Source organism: Lathyrus oleraceus, chromosome 4 (assembly GCF_024323335.1).
Source record: "Lathyrus oleraceus cultivar Zhongwan6 chromosome 4, CAAS_Psat_ZW6_1.0, whole genome shotgun sequence".
NCBI classification, from domain to species: Eukaryota; Viridiplantae; Streptophyta; class Magnoliopsida; order Fabales; family Fabaceae; genus Lathyrus; species Lathyrus oleraceus.
The window spans coordinates 75,866,628-75,884,414 of record NC_066582.1 but is presented as its reverse complement, the minus strand read 5'-3'; positions in this window follow the sequence as shown (position 1 = coordinate 75,884,414).

Genomic DNA, 17,787 nt, shown 5'->3' with positions numbered 1-17,787 from the left:
GATATGCATCCTATGCAAGATAAATGCGAGGAGTTAAAGTTTTCAATGTGGGAGAAGATGTGATGGCGTTTCTACATAGAAGACGTTTCCAATTGGTTCTTACATCAAGATGTAGCCAAATGAAGCTCTTTATCAAGAAGAGAAATCGGGGTTGAGTTCTTTATAAGTCAAAGAGAGTGTTGTAGGAAGGTTGGTTGCAGGTATCGAAGAAGAAGTCGTGCGTCAGAATGATTCAACATGATTTGCGCAAGTTTGGGATTCGATGTCAGAATGACTCATATTATACCTTTTCGAAAAGGGAATCGACCCATAATTCCAACACATTATGATGCAATGATCTATGGGATTTTAAAGCCAACCGAGGTCGTTTCAGGCCCGAAAACAACATTTTATTACTTCCCACAATTTCTCTTTTATTTGTTTTATTAACAATTTTCACATTATGGTTTCTTTTTAGTATTTAAACACTTTTAGGATTGGCTGTTAGGTTATATTTGATTTAATAAAATTTAGTATTTTCTCTTCTAATGGATTCCATAGTTTATTTGATAAGTTTTACGCTTGCAATCCTATGTTTTTGTTCTTGGTTTAGCGCTTGCTCATCCCTAGTGGTTCCGACTGCGTCATATTTTCTTTTCCTTTAAATAGACTAAGAGCATGTACAAGGTACCCGTAGGGTTGAGTGAAGACCGTTGATGAACTAATGATTGGAGAAGATTTTGGATATGAGTATGTAGACATTCAAGACTAAGTGAATATCTTCTTGAATTAAGCTTCGTGATATGTATACATCAGAACAAAGAAAGATTCGAATTGGAGATGTTTAAATGAATTTTAATTTCAAAATTATCTAGTTCCTTGATTACATTAAAAACACATTGTAAAAATTGTAAAAATAGTGGAAAACTATGGCTTTTTAATGATTCTCCATTAGAGACTGGATTAGGTGCAAAGAGAGAACGAAGGCGCTGGACCATTATAAACACATACACGCTATTCTCTATCACACTCTTTAATTTTTTGTATAGTTTTTAATAATAAGGTTTTATCTCTTTCGTAGAATCGCATGTTGCTAGGTCTGAATAGATTAAGTCATCTAGTTCATCATTTTGGTGATTATATTTGTTTGTAACTTGTAATATTATACTGGTTAATTGATTTATAAAATTTTATTTAGACATATTTTATAAATTGAATTTGTATTGACTAATTCATTGATTGTTTAGAATTCTCATCATTTCATATTTCATTGTATCGTCCGAATATACTAAAATTTATGATATCAACCCAATGCATATTATATAAAATTGCGAAGCCCCATTTTTGTAAAATCTCTGATTTTAAGAAAACAATTTGTGAAACTGGTTTTTGGGGAAATATCCATTCAACTCCCCCCTCCTTTATACAATTCTCACCCATATTCTCTCCAACAAACAAGGTGATGATAAATTAACTAATCAACAACAAGGTAATTAATCTAATTGGATTCAAACAAATACATTTGAATAGAATTGAATTAATTGATGCAACAATATAGAATTACAGCTTCCCAGAATATATCACCAGAAATAAATGTTTTGCAGACTAGATCTAACACATACCTAAGCTTAAAAAATCTATGTTTATAAACATTAAACCTTAAATACATGTAATCTTAAACATTTTCAAACCTTTACTTTGAATATTTAAATTTTCTAAATTTAAATTATACTCGCAAGTCTTTATGGAGAAGATAGTTTATATGCTTTGATACTGCAATTGAACTTTATCAAATGAATTTGCTGCTAGTGACTCGCACCAATAAATTAACATAACATCGATTTATGTTATTGATAAACATAATTTTTATTACTTTAAAGTGTTAGATTTGATTCTTAATTCTAGTGTTATCCATATGTTTTTGTTTGACATACTTATGTATTTATGTTTTTCTCTGTGTTTCATATGTTTCAGAAGAGATTGCAAATTGGAGAAAAACCAGAAAGAGATTGCGAGAAGACTAAACAAAGGAGCGCTCCTTTTAGTAAAACCATATGGACATTACAGTCAGGCCGTAATGAAACCTATAACTAGTCTGTAATGGCTTATACAATTTTAATGACCCTAGGCACTCCTCTAATACCCATTTATTGGGAGTACTACAGGCAGACGATAATGCCTGCTACAAATGTAATGACCTCATGCACATTTATGAATTCTGAAATTTTGATGTTTTCATTTGCAACCATGTACTTCCCATCTTTTTTCTTCATGTTTAAGGCCCTTTAATGCAAAATTAAACATACGTTTATGAATCAAGGCCTTTGTAAAATTTGAATTGTGACACCTTAGACTTTACATTTTTATTTTTATTTTTTTTTGCATAATTTTAGTTTCTTTCCACTTTTGAAGTTCTTAAAAAGCCTCTCCGGAGCACGTAGTCCTTTGTATGTATCTGACAATTCAATACAGGTTAATTATTTGTTTAGATTATTATTACTTTTCTATTATCTATTATTATGTTTATATCCTTAAAATCAAAGATATGTTCTTTTTCCTTAATCATATACTGAGTAGTTACCTTTGGGTTTAGGGCCATGAAGACTGTCTAAATGACATACCTCGTGTAGATTCTCTGTAAAATTAATGATAATGAGAAATATTATGTTTGTTTTGGTTTTATAAATTAACGTGTATATCTCTACGAAAGTAGAGTTATTAAAAGATACCAACCATATACTAAAAAATGTATAGTTGTTATATGAACTAGAAAGACGGAATATTTAAATTAAGACTAAGAAAGTGTCAATCGAGAAAAACTTTTAAAGATAGACAAACTTAGAGAATCACTACGCCAAATAAGGGAAAAGAGGGCGCTTTTTTTGGCCTATAACAGCGCTTTATAGCGCCCTCTAATCTGGCGCTGGCATAGGTAAAGACAGCGTTTTTTTTCCTGGTGAAAGCGCTCTCTAAAGTGGCTCTTTAAGCCCTTTAAGGGCCACTTTAGAGGGCGCTTTTTAAAGAAAGCGCCCTCTAAAGTGGAAACTTTTAAGGGTTTAGAGGGCGTTTTTACTGGAAAGCGCCCTCTAAAGTGGAAACTTTTAAGGGTTTAGAGGGCGCTTTTACTGGAAAGCGCCCTCTAAAGTGGAAATTTAAAGGGTTTAGAGGGCGCTTATTTTGGAAAGCGCCCTCTAAAGTGGGTGGTTATTTAAATTTTTTTTTAAAAAGCGCTATATTTTTTTATTTATTTTAGACAACCTGTATATTGAAGCAGTACACCCAAAACTGTATAATTTGAAGCCCTTTTTCACACATTGCATTCAACAAGCCTTATATACAACAATCCATACATATACAACAATCCACTGATATATAATCGTTTAACTTCTAAAGATTCTAAATATACAACCAATTCATAACTTAAAAAGAAATAAAACTAAGTAGCAAAAGTATCTCTGAGATGTATGTTTTTTTTGCTAGCCGCAGTCTTCTTAGCAACAACCTCTTTTTGTTCAATATCAATAGCATGAACCTAAAATATCATAAAATTAGTTAGGTGAAGTATAAGATCAAGAATTAACATTTTCTATGCATAAATATCATATAATTGTGTTTATACCTTTTTTTTTTATGCAACTGACTCGATTTGCTGCGTAATCCCCTTATATTTTTGGTCCCTTATCTTTTGAAGATAGAATTGATATTTGTTTAGATGGACATGTTCCATTGTCGTAGAGGGATACTTTCAAATATCCAGCATCATCATCTACGCGAATGAGGCTTGACGACAATGGAACATCTCCATCTAAACAAATATCAATTGATACTTTCAAGTATCCCTTGCCCCTTGCACGAATGATTGACTTCATAATAGCCATTTTACCTGTAATAAAGAAAACAATTAAAATCAGATGACAAATATAAAAACAATTAAAATCATAAAAGCCATTTTACCTATAATAAAGAAAACAATTAAAATCATTTGACCTGTACCTTTTTCACTAAGTTCTCTTTCTTTTCTTGGTTGGAATATGTTCTACATGTCTCTTAACAACACGGACGGTTGGATTGATCCAAATACCCTCATTATGATCATTTCTAATATATGAATCATTTGATATAATATTCTCATCTTGATCATTTCTGGTAAACGATTCAATCTCAACATCAATATCACCTTGATCTCCAGTGTTTTCATCAATTACTTTGTTGGAAAAAAGAACTATAGACCATTTCGTACTTTTCGGATCATTGACATAGAACACTTGTCTAGCTTGAGAGGCTAGAATAAAAGACTCATCTTTGTATCCCACCCAATTAAGATCCACTTGCAAAAATCCTGACTTATCCATTCGAATGCCGTTATTATTTTCAACCCACTTGCAACCAAATATAGGAATCTGAAACTTCTCATAATCAAACACCCAAATGCGCTCGATAACACCAAAATACGACAAATTTGCAAATTTGGGGTTTAAGTCCTTCACACTTGATATGTGCATTGCTTCAGCTACCACGGTGACACCACTATTCTGCATAGTACTTTTATCATCTTGTTCTTTGGTATAAAATGTGTATCCATTAATCGCGTATGCGCTATAAGAAAAAACATGGAAACTTGGACCATATGCTAAGCATCTCAACCTTTCTGTTATTGAAGCGGGATCTGAATAATACTTTGAATAAATATGATCCTTAAACCAAGGTATAAAACATCGATTATGCTCTCGTACTATCCAATTTTCATTTCTATTGGGATTTAAACCTCGGAGAACATCCTTGTGAATTTCAACATACGGCTCAACCTCATTCTCATTGTGCAGAACATACAAATGCACTTGATCCCGTTCGACCCTTGATACTGCCACGATTTTATTTCCAATTAGATTTTTTCCTTCTTTCTTTTCGACAAGCTGAGACTTGGGGAGTCCGATTGACTGAACATTAGACAAATATTCAGTACAAAACTCAATCGCTTCTTCAACAATGTATCTTTCAACCATACAACCTTCTGGTCGACTTCGGTTCTTCACGTACCCTTTTAATATTTTCATATAACGTTCAACAGGGTACATCCATCTCATATAAGCTGGTCCACACAATTGTGTCTCTTTCACAAGATGAACAACTAGATGTACCATTATGTCAAAAAATGATGGAGGAAAAAACATTTCAAGCTCACACAAAGTAATAACGATTTCTTTTTGCAACATTGGTAAGATCGCAGGATTGATCACCTTACTGCAAATTGACTTGAAGAAAGAACACAACTTAGTTATAGAGCTTCTTACTTTTTCTGGAAGAATAGAACGTATACCTATTGGGAGAAAATGTTCCATTATAACATGGCAATCATGGGTCTTTAAACTCTTTAACTTGAGGTCTTTCATAGACACAAGTCTTCTAATATCTGAAGAGTACCCTTCTGGAACTTTAACTTCACTTAGAAACTTACACAATGTTTTTTTCTCCTTTCTAGATAGAGTATAAGCAGCAGGCGGTAGATATGTTCGTTTTCCTTTCTTCAAGGGTCCTAATTCAGTTCTTATTCCCATCGCTATCAAGTCTTTTCTTGCCTTAAGGCCATCCTTAGACTTTCCTTGTATATTGAGTAACGTGCCAATAACACTTTCAAATACATTTTTTTCAATATGCATAACATCAAGAAAATGTCTCACATACAAGGACTTCCAATACGGAAATTCAAAAAAAATTGACCTCTTCTTCCACCCACTTTTGACAAGTGTGTGGGCAAAAGGCTTGCCAAACTGAGTATCCAAATCTTTCACCTTTTCAAAAATTTGATCACCCGTCGATATAGGTGGAGCTCTGCCTTGTTCTGTCTCTCCATTGAACGCCTTTCTCCATCCACGGTAGTGATGATTTGAATTTAAGAATCTCCGATGACCGAGAAAGACATTCTTCTGACCAAACTCCAAGCGCTTCCAATCTGTTTTATCTTCACAAATAGGACACGCACATTGACCTTTTATGCTATACCCTGATAGATTTCCGTATGCTGGAAAATCATTAATTGTGCCAAACAACATCGCCCTCAAGTTGAAACTTTCTTTCCTATATCCATCATAAACCTCCACACCGGTCTCCCACAAAATCTTTAAATCTTCTATTAAGGGCTTCAAGTACACGTCTATGTCATTCCCTGGTTGTTTAGGTCCAGAAATCAACATAGACAACATCATGTACTTACGCTTCATACATAGCCATGGAGGTAGGTTATAAATCATAATAATCACAGGCCATGTACTGTGTGAGATACTCTGGATACCGTGTGGGTTCATTCCATCAGTAGATAATGCCAAGCGAAGGTTTCTTGATTCTTCTCCAAATTCAGGATAATCATTATCAATTTTCAACCACTGTGGTGAATCTGCCGGATGTCGATACTTTCCATCTATAATTCTTTCATCTGCATGCCAGGTCAAGTGTCTTGAATCGGTTTCACTACGAAACATGCGTCTAAATCTCGGAATAACAGGAAAATACCACAAGACTTTTGCTGGAGACAACTTGTTCTTATATCGCGAGACACCGCATTTAGGACACTCATTTAACGATGCATACTCATTTCGAAACAAAACACAATCGTTTGGACATGCATGTATCTTATCATAGCTCATGCCAATAGAGCACAACATCTTTTTGGTCTCATATGTTCGATTGGGAAGAACATTATCCTCAGGAAGCATATCTTTCAAAAGGGCTAATAACTCTGTGAAACTTTTATCCGACCATCCATTGCCCGCCTTTAAGTTGTACAACTTTAATACCGCAGACAATCTTGTGAATTTAGTGCAACCATCATACAAAGGTTTCTCTGCATCACTTACCAACCTCTCAAACATTTCGGGACAATCCTTAAGATCTCCTTCAAGTGCTTCTACAATCTCTTCAACTCGATCACAATCGTATGTATCTGCGCCACTATAGTTTGAGGCATAGGTCGTACTATCCCCCGGTTCAACATTCTCGTTACTTTTCTCACCATGCAAATTCCAACATGTATAACTTCGATCAATTCCATGCCTCATTAGATGCGATGTCAACTGAACTGCGTCAACCCGTTTCCCATAACAACAACCCAAGCAAGGACATATCATTCTACTGGGGTCTTCGGCGTGCGCAACGGCAAACTTAACGAATTCTGATACCCCATTCTCGTACTCTCTCGACAATCGATTGGAAGACATCCATGTATTATCCATTACTAATTAGAATAAACAAAAAACAATTTCAGAAGAGAAACCAAAAATGGGATGAGACAAAACAATTTCGCTTTATTGAGTTAGTCTCTGTGCAGGGCATTCATGTCTCTATTTACTCTATCAAATAACATCCATACCTAAACTTCTTAAGTTACTAGCTACGCTATGTATGCTAGAATAAATACACTCATAAGCTGCATAGTGTACCTTTGATTGGTAGAAGATGTTTTAGATATTGCTGCCTGAATAGTCAAAAATTTGAAACTTTTTTAGGGTTTTACAAAATGTTGTTAAACTACAATCTAAGCCGCGAAATTAAAGGTTTCTAATGTCTCTATAATGCAACCATAACCGAACCCTAACAACAGTCTTTGAATGTGATTCATAGCGATATCAAATTCAGAAATTTAAAAACCAACCGTCAATTGCCTAATAAACCCAAACTATTTAAATGACTATGAATATTGAAACTTTACAGGTCGAAACAAACGTAGCATAGACAACAATAACATAAAACTGAAATGGGGCAAAGCTAAAACAAAGCAATAGTGCAAGTAATAATGTATGCTAGAATAAATACACTCATAAGCTGCATCATGTACCTTTGATTGGTAGAAGGAGGAAACGTCGTAGATCTAACAGAGGTGGAAGGAGAACGCCTTAGAAGTAGCGAAAATCATAGCAGTGAGAACCCTAACGTGAAAAAGAACGAAAATAACAGAGAGTGAAATAACAAAATGCGCAGTATGTTATAATTTTAATGTTTACTAAAGGGGACCTTAGAGGGCGCTTGTGGAAAAAAAGAGCCCTTTAAAGGGGGCCTAAGAGGGCGCTTATGAAAGCGCTCTCTAAGGCTTTCCAGAAGCGCTTTATAAACTGGAAATGCACATGGACTTATAACAGCGCTTTTTTAAAAGCGCCCTCTAAGGGTAACCTTAGAGGGCGCTTTCTAAAAAGCGCCATGTATTGTTGTCCCTCTATCTCCTCCTTATTTTTTCGCTTCACCTTAGAGGGCGCTTTATTACAAAAGCGCCCTCTAAAGTGCGCTGTCTATTGCTCCTTATTTTTTCGCTTCACTTTAGAGAGCGCTTTTGTAATAAAGCGCCCTCTAAGGTGCCCTGTCTATTCCAGTTTTTGGCGTAGTGAATCCTAAACGGGTGATTTTCTCTATGAAAGTAGGCAATTTGTTAGTATAGGATAAGATCATATGTTGCCAAAAGAAGGCATAATCAGTTTTATCAATTCATTTTTGCATAGCACATATTCTCATAATTTTTAGAAAACGAGAACTTACATGAGTGATTCTATGATAGAAATCATAGTCCTAAACCTTATTTTATTAGTTGTTAAAGACCAACCAACTAACCATCGTCTTAGATAATTATCAAAAATAGAAAATTCAGTACTCATATATCGGTCCTCGAAGGAACAATAACTTTTCTATATTACTCTGATAGATGATAACTTTTCTGCAATTTTTGTCATTATCAGTTGAATGCGAATAACCCAAAGTCTTAGGAACCTTGCTAAATGGATAAACAAAATAGAATGATAATTTCATGAAAGACATAGATAGAAGCAAATGTTAGCAACACATAATCGTGCTCTTAAAGACTACCAAACCCCAAATAAAGAGGAGCCTTACTCGAGTATTGCACGTCCTTCCATGGAAGAAAACAATTTCAAGTTGAAGACATATTTTTTGTCCATGGCCCAACCGAACCAGTTCTCTGGTTTATTGACAGGTGATCCAAACTTACATCTGTCTATTTTTGTTGAATTTCATTACCCAAAAGGGAGGCTTATATGAGATGGTTGTTATGGACAATATAAATGCTAAAGTAGGTGCATTATTTCAATAATCCGATAAAATGAGTGTGAAGATTGTAACTTCTCCCACCCTAGCTTTTGAGATTTGCAGAGCTATTGAGCACACTAGTACTGTATGAAAGACATCCTAAATGGTTGAACCCAATAAAGAAATGGATAATCACATAAATAATTCATATAGGGTATATCCCTATTTCAACATCTACGGTCCTAGATGGAGAGATCATCCTAATTTTTCTTACATGAATAAATCTCCCTAGTTCGTAGTAAATCCTACACCACAAGAAGTTGGCCCACCTAAATTCCAGGGGAAAATGAGTGGTAAGACTCTTATAATGTTAAACCTATAAATAATAATGGAAATTTTCATCATATGTCAGTCCAAGCAGAATAATGAGTTTGCAAATTGTAACTTGTGTATGAGTGAGATTCTTAAACAGATAGTATCCAATGTAGATTTGAAAGCCACACATAGCTAGAGACTTAGATCTCTTAAGTAGTGCACCAACAAGATTCATCATCTTCTCTTGTTAAAACCTTTTTGGGACAACTTGTACCAAACCCGAAAGGACTTGTGAATCCTATCATTTTAAGGAGTGGGAAACAACTAGAAGACGCTAGTAAGAAAAATAAAAATGAGAGCAAGGAGAAGGAAAAAACCCAAACTACATATGAGGCTGTGGAAGAATAATAAAAACCTTATGTAGATCCTCCCCTATATAAACCACATATCCCATTTCCACAGAAAGTTGCAAAGGAAAAACTCAAGGAAAAACTTAAAAAATTTGTGGAGCTTTTAAGGCAATTACACATAAACACCCCTTTCACGAAAGCTCTATTTTAATCTTATCCTATGAAAAATTTCCTAAAGAAATATTATCAAACAAGCAAAGGCTGGAGGATAATGAAACTGTGATGTTGATTAAGGAGTGCGGTGTGATAATTAAAAACAAATCATCTCCAAAACTGAAGGTTTCATGGAGTTTCTCAGTTCCTTATGTTATAGGAACAAAGATTTTTGAGAAAGCCTTATGCAAATTGGGAGAAAGTACGAGCCTTATGCATTTGTCAATCTATAGGAGGCTCAAAATTGGTATAATGAAGCCTACTAGTATATCATTTATTTAACAAACATATCCATCAAAAATTTGTTTGGAATCCTAAAAGATGTGCCACTAAGGGTTGGGAAGCTTATCATTCACGTAGACTTTGTTATAAATGATATGGAAGAGGATTCACAAATCCTTATTATTTTAGGAAGACTTTATCTCGTTGTTGTGTGAGCTATTGTAGATGTTAAGCATGGGAAGCTTATATTTACAGCGAGAGATAAAAATATTGAGTTCTTATTGTTTAAACAAATTAAAAGTCCTAAGATTCTTGTTGTATATCTTACATAGTAGATAAGAGCATTGGGGAGCACTTATTTGAATCATATCCTCCAAAAAATATGGAGGCATATCTAATAAGCACTATAAGCCAAGAAAGTAATAATAAGGGAACTGGGGCATACAAGAGGGTATTGGATGAAAATCTTACCATTCAAGAGAAAAGCTTTAAGATATTCATAATAGAACGTCTGAACCTGACACATTAAACAATATTTAAAGTAAAACCCAAAACTTTACCACTAGATACTGACTATAAACCCTCATACTGAAACTTTTCCATACCTATCATCGGCAAAACCAAAGAAGGGGTAAATAATCTGGAAAGTGGCTAGACATCTTCAAAGGATATTCCCAAGTGATTAGGTACACTTTTAAATATGTGAGTTTGAAGGAAAAATCCTCTTGATTGAGAGGATAAAATGATCAGTCTAATGACCTTAAACAAGCGTTGTTTGGGAGGCAACCCACAAGTTTTATAATCTTGACGTTTTTTGTTTGCTTATGTGTTTTTGAAATTTTATAGGTTAATAACAAACTCTTAAAATTTGTAATAAATAATCATGTATTAAGGTTATCAACAAAGGAAACTCGTAAAACATTTTTGGTCTGGACAAGTAAAATTGATGAAAATATGGAGGAACCCCCAAAGTTGGCCAAGATAACCAATACCAAGCTAAAAACTTGAGCATATTACGGAGTGGTCGTAATGGCCATTACTTCCTATCTGTAATGGACATTATGATCGTAATATGCTAAGACACCCCCTCCACATATTTCTCCCATGTGCATTACGGCTTGGTCGTAATGACCATTACGGTCGTAGTGCGTGCACGCCTTGACTTTTCAACTTTCCCACCTCTTTTAGTGGTGGGTCTCAAAGTTATTACCGTCTCCAAACCCTAGCCATCCATATACACAAAACTACTAATTCTCCATTTCATTATCACTAAAACTTTAAAATCAAAGAACTAACTAAAGTTCATCAATGCCACATGAACGTTCGATAAAGGGTAATACAATGTTAACGCATCTCAATGACACTTCCCTTTTCCTTCACGATTTTTGAGTTTTCTATCTCCCCTCTTTTACTTTTTACTCAAAACATTGGGGGAGATTTTTAGTTCAAGTATGGGGGGAGTTTCATAATTTTTATTATATGGTTTTTAGTTATTTCTTGTTTTTCTATGTACTGCCATTGTTTATTTTATCTACTATGAATGAGTTGAAAAACAATGAAAGTTAAAATAAAACTTTGTTTTATGTTAAATGCACGAAAAAAATAATAAATCCATGAGAAGTGAGGCCTAAGGCTAGCTATTTTGGAAATATTTGGTAAATCGTTCTTATTTTAGTGCCTAGAGAGCTTCCTAATTAGACTCTAATCTCGCCTAACTTGATGTGTAATCTCTGCTAGTATACAAATTTTATGAGGATTTCACTTGATTGGTATGGCATGATGTTGATTTATGTGTATTTTGCGCTTCTGAATTGAGAATAAAAAAATGAATGAATGAGGACAGTAAAAGGAAACTGCACTTACTAAGTTGGATAACCTTCACCGGTTATCAACTCAATGGTGAGTTGATCCCCAATGCCTAGAAAAAAGAAAAATATACCTAAAATGAATAAAGGATGATTAAATAGAGTATGTAAAATAATCCCAAACTGGATGTCCTTTCCAAAAGTTAATTGATTCCTAAGTAATGAATTTCGGAAAAATTTCTTAGCTCAAGCACCACACTACTTTTTATCGAAATCCGTGTAGAATTGTATGAAATTCCTTAATAACATCACATTTATGTTTAAAAATAAGAAAATTCAATATGTGCATAAGTTTATAGTAAAGTCTATGGAGGAATTTTTATCTCTGAGGGAGACTCTAGTAATTGTTTCTATAATAATCTTTTTACTAAACAAGTATCAAAGACTTAGATAAGACAAACGCGCCCTGGATTTTAAGTGAGTACATGTGCATACATTTCTTCAAGGTTTTTATATAAAGTATCTTTGTCCTAATTCTTTCTATGAGAGGTAACTTACTTAAGGATAAACAATAATTTTATTATGGGGGGATTTGATAAACATCATTTTTATAACATTAAAATGTCTGATTTGATTCTTAATTCTAGTGTTTTCCTTCTATTATGTTCGGGAACTAGAATTGATGTTGATTTATGGTGTTGGACTCATGAGATGGCAATATTTATCTTCGATATAATGGTGTGGGGTGGACTCAAGGCCAACACTCCAACGCTCAAGCCAGTTATAGAGTCTAAGATGAGTGAAGTGAAAAAGTGTACCTTGAATCTCACAGGTGTTGAATATAATATATATATATATATATATATATATATATATATATATATATATATATATATATATATATATATATATATATATATATATATATATATATATATATATATATATATATATAATTTCTATTGGGCTATGCATGGTTGGGCTCCTGCGTTGGGCCTTTGTCTGACCCAAAATAGTTGCCCCCAAGGATTTCCGGGTGTTCATTATTCGGGACCTCTTTCAAAGTTGCGGCTAACACCTTGTTGTTACATACGACCATAAGGAGAAGTTGCAAGGACATTGAGAAATTATATAAGTGATGGGGAATAGACACATTAAATGCATTTTCCATCATTGAAATGTTTTTCCATTTTTTGAAACGTGTGGCTTAAGGCTTGTTGGTTTTGGTATGGCAATTTTCTCTAGGGTATTAGAGTGTACTTAAGTTTAATTGTATTCCCAAGGAGAAATATGATCGTTGATTTGTAACATTCCATTTTCATTTGATCTATTCTCCTGCTTGCTTTCCTCTATATAAAGTTCTGTTGACCTTTTTGAGAGAAATTTTGGCCATTTCTAAGATTTAGTTCCCTTTGTGATAGCAATTTACCTCCTTCCCAAGAACATTTTCTTGAGCCTTTGTCTTCTTCAGATGACGCTTTACCATTCTATATTTAATTTCTACCTGCTGAACCAAATTCCATTCACTAAAGTACCCTTCTTACCCTGGGTTTATTTCTTCGAACCTAGTTTTATTTTTCATGACTTGTGTAAATGATCACCGTGTATGTTTGTATAGTGATTCTGGAAGTATATATTATTTACTTTTAGATAGAATATAAACATCTTCTAGTTCATATTTTGATCATCTAGTTAGTGATCACTCAAATTTATTCATTAGAAATGTGTTTGATAATTTTGAGTTAGAGAGGTTTTCTAGTGGTTCTCTTGATAGATAAACTTCCCTTAATGAGTCTTCCTTCTATTCTATCATTTATGAAGACGATGCTAGAGATGATTGCAAAATCATTTCTTCGCCCGCTCCATCCATAACTACTTGAGACTTAACTTTCCTTGCTTTGACCATCGAAGATGAAAGTCGCCTTCTTGAACAGGGAAAAGGCTCAAAATTTTGTCAAGATTTATCAAACTATTTACAACTGGGATCCAAGTGACACCGAGATTAAAGATTACTTGTCGCAGGAGACCCATAATGAGGGTGTTGATTGGCTCAAGCCCTTCAATATATTCCAAGCTGACGAGATACATCTAAATAATACTAAACTAGAAGAATATGTTGATGCGAGCAAGTATAGTTTGATGGACTTTGAAGTTTTGGGAATCCCTTCTGTTTTAGATAATCTTACAGTCGTGAGGGAGGACTTTGAAGTAGGAAGTCCCTTTAATTGGTTGGTTCTTCCCATGGAATCAGGCAAAATGATATGTAGCAACTTTAAGGAGTGCTTTATTCCTTTCTAGGAATCTCGTTTTCCCCAAATAAATCTGTGGTTTCCTTTGTTCGAGTTTGAAGTATAGGTGATGAGGTTTTGGAAGGTTGTCCTCTCGCATCTTCATCTTGAAACCTAGGATTTTATAAGGGCGTTCCAATTCTTGGCCAAGTATAATTCTTGGAAGCCCTCATGTTGGTCGTTCTCCTATCTTTTTTGTGTGATACATGCCTCTCAGAATAATGTCGGGTACCAAGGGCTAATCGTACTGCACTAGGAAGTTATTTAATTTAGCCCTTGCACTTAGAGTCTGGGATCGTTTCGTGCTGGTGAAACCTTGTACTCTATGGGCTCAGTCCATGTTCAATCATGTACCTATCGAGCACCCTTTTTCTAGTGACAATCAAGGAATGCTCCCTCGTTCGTGCAAATTTCAAATGTGAACCTCATACATATGTCATCCATATGGATTCTCGCACTCCTGAGAAGATTAAGATAAAGAAGGATCTTAATTCTTTTATGAAAATATTAGTTAGGAGGAGGGGTTTGGTCCTACTAAGGTAAAGTCTTCTCTGCATAGGAAATGATCCATCAACACTTGTGTTATTGTGGGCGCAACCAATAGTCTGGAGAGGAAGTAAGTCTTTTGTGAGGATATAGCCGGCTATTTTTTTGACATAGGTGTTTGATATTTTCAAATAAAATAAGTTCTTTGAAGAAGGTTTTCAACATTGCTAAAGAGATAGGGCTCTAGGTGTCACTGTCATTCCTTCGGCTCGGGCCCCAAATCCTTCTCCAGTTGGTCCTAGCAAATCTACTAATGTCGGAGTTCCCGTAGCCTCCCCTGGTACGGGATAGCCTTCTTTTAGGGTTGCTGATGTAGTTACCGAGAACATTATCAGAGTCCTCCCTCAGAAAGAGATTTGGTTAAACGAACCCAACTATCTAGGGGTCCTGCTTCTGGTTTATCCACTCATCTCCTTAAGCTACAGGAAATTTGGCTATCCTAAATTCCCCACACTTCCTAGGAGGCATTTACTGCGATATTTGAAGAGGATCTTTCTTACCCTAAAAACTTTCCTCAAGCGGAAAAGAGGGAACTATTCTCAGAGGTAATATCTACACCTATTAAGCCACTTCTCTATTTTCCCTGGCTACTGATGGCCAAGGGTGATGTTTTAGCTATGAGTAATCATTCTAAGTAAAGCGATACTTGTAAGGAAAAATGTGATGTGAATGAACAAAAAAGATCCAAGCTTCAATTGGATGTGTCAACCCTTCGGTAGAAGGCGAGCCGTGTGGAGTCTCTTCAAAGGGAGGTGAAAGTTTATGGATTTCATTCCTCTCTTGCTTCTAGTATTGCTGAGCTTGAATCCTCTCTGGAAACAAATAAAAAGTCTCAAAATGAGTCTACCATTGTTATTATGAAGATGAAACTATGTGCTGACGAGGCTGTGAGAGTTCTTCAAAATAAGAAGAATATGAGGCTAAGGACTATGAAGCCTATGAAAGATGGGTGGTTGGATTGAGGAAAGAGGTTAATGAGGTTTTCCAGCAAACTCTTAAAAGGGTGTAAGCAACCTTCGACCAATTCTTCTACCAAGTGGAAGCATTTCATCCATATATTCTTATTCTGTGTTCAAAACTTGACTCGCTCAAGGTCGTTCAGGATGAGGTCTTGGTGGATGGTGATGATGCAGCGCCTCAAGATGGGGAGACTGGATTTCATTTTATGTTCAATGTAAATAGGTGTTTTTCCCTTGTGTTTCCATATTACCTATATGAACAATAATATTTATTATTTATCTTACTTCAATTGATGTTTTCTTTATGCTTGCCATAATTTGTTTGAGATTCCTTCTTGTCTTGTTGAGAATGAGTTGGATTGTTCCATCAATTAGGAGCTTGCATCGCTTATGCTTTCCTTTATGGGAACCGACAAGATTTTTGAAGCTCACTACCACCTTCTCCTTTAGTGAGGCTTGACATAATTGTGAAATTTTGTTGTACTGGTCGAATGGAGTTAGAGTTTCTACCAAGCTTCATCGTTACATGTCCCTGTCAAAGGGAAGTAGTTTAACTTCTAAGCTTGTCATTTCACATCCTAGTCAATGGGGGTTGGTGTAAGTCTGCAGCGTTACTAGGCACCGTCCCCGACCAAAAGTGGGATTCTTATCCCTACCCACAATGTTTTTCATAGTTTGGGCTGAACGTCTAATGGGTTCCACCTCCTATGCTCTTGGAGTGCCTAATTCCTAAAATAGGGCACATCAACTGCGCGTTCATGCTAGTGCGGTCTTATTTTATAAATAAAATCTATGCCATATTTTTGAATATTATAATATTATTTATGTGTACAACATTTCCTTTAGGAAAAAGATTTATTTATTTAAATTTTGAGGGATCTTGAGAGATACTTATCTTCTGCACGGATGGAATTGATATATGTCTTTTGGATAATCATCACTAAGAGGTGTATGAGTGATTGTTTAGGAACCAGTTTTACCTTTGATGGGATATAAGAAAACAAACTTCACTACATGTCTGCTTCTTCTGTCTATGATGAGTCCGAGGGCTTAGTCTCTGTAGGTTTTGTATCTGGCATTTCACTCGGAATTATGAGGAAACAATTCTTAAAATTACTGTCTCTCTTGGGGTCGAGGTTAGTTGCTTGGATTTTTGAAAACAGGCCCCTTGTTGGCTTGAGTTCATGTGTATATTGATTCAGATGGCTAGGAGGTGGGAGTAGATTCAACCTATATGTTCTCTTCCTTGGGTGATTAACATATTTGTTGGATCCACAGTGCTTTTCAATCTCCCTCTATTTCAGTCATGGTGTAAGAGATCTACTTTCATGTTCATCTCAAACCATATTTAGATTTTTCAAGCTTCCAATGTAGATTGAGTTTTCAAAGTGATACAACTTATTGATATGAGAAAGCAAGACGGTGAATTTATGGCAGAGTCTCAATTCTCCAACTGCGATAGCCCTAATTCACGAACTCATTAGGTTTCCCCTTTCAAATAAGGTGAGATCTAGTGATAACAAATGAGTCATCTTTGTCCTATAGTTGCCTTTCAGATCTTCTTAATTAAGGTCATCAGAGTTGGTAATTGGATTGGAAAATCTGGTGGAAATATATTCTTCCATAAGGTTGGGAATGAAATGAGTTTCAAATTCAATTTCTTCTTTATTTGAATTTGGATCACATGGGATTTGATTGTGGAACTTTGGAAATTTGATGTTATTTCCAATAGATAGTGTCATTATTCCCCGTGGGAACCATAATTGATATTGCTTGATGTTGTTGGACTCTTGTGGCAGTGATGTTTATCTTTGATACAATGGCGGGGGGGAACCTGCAAGGTTAGCACTCTGACGCTTAAGTCAGTTACAAAGTCCACAATGAGTGAAGTGAAAAAGTGAAAATCAAAAAAGTATACCTTGAATCTCACGTGTGTTGACTTTATACGTTGGATAATTTCTATTGGGCTATGTGTGGTTAGGCTCCCGCATTGAGGATTTTCACTGGCCTAGAGCACCTTTTGTTTTTGTTCGACTTACTTCTATATTTCCATTTTTCTTTTATGTTTTAGGTGTTTCAGAAGTAT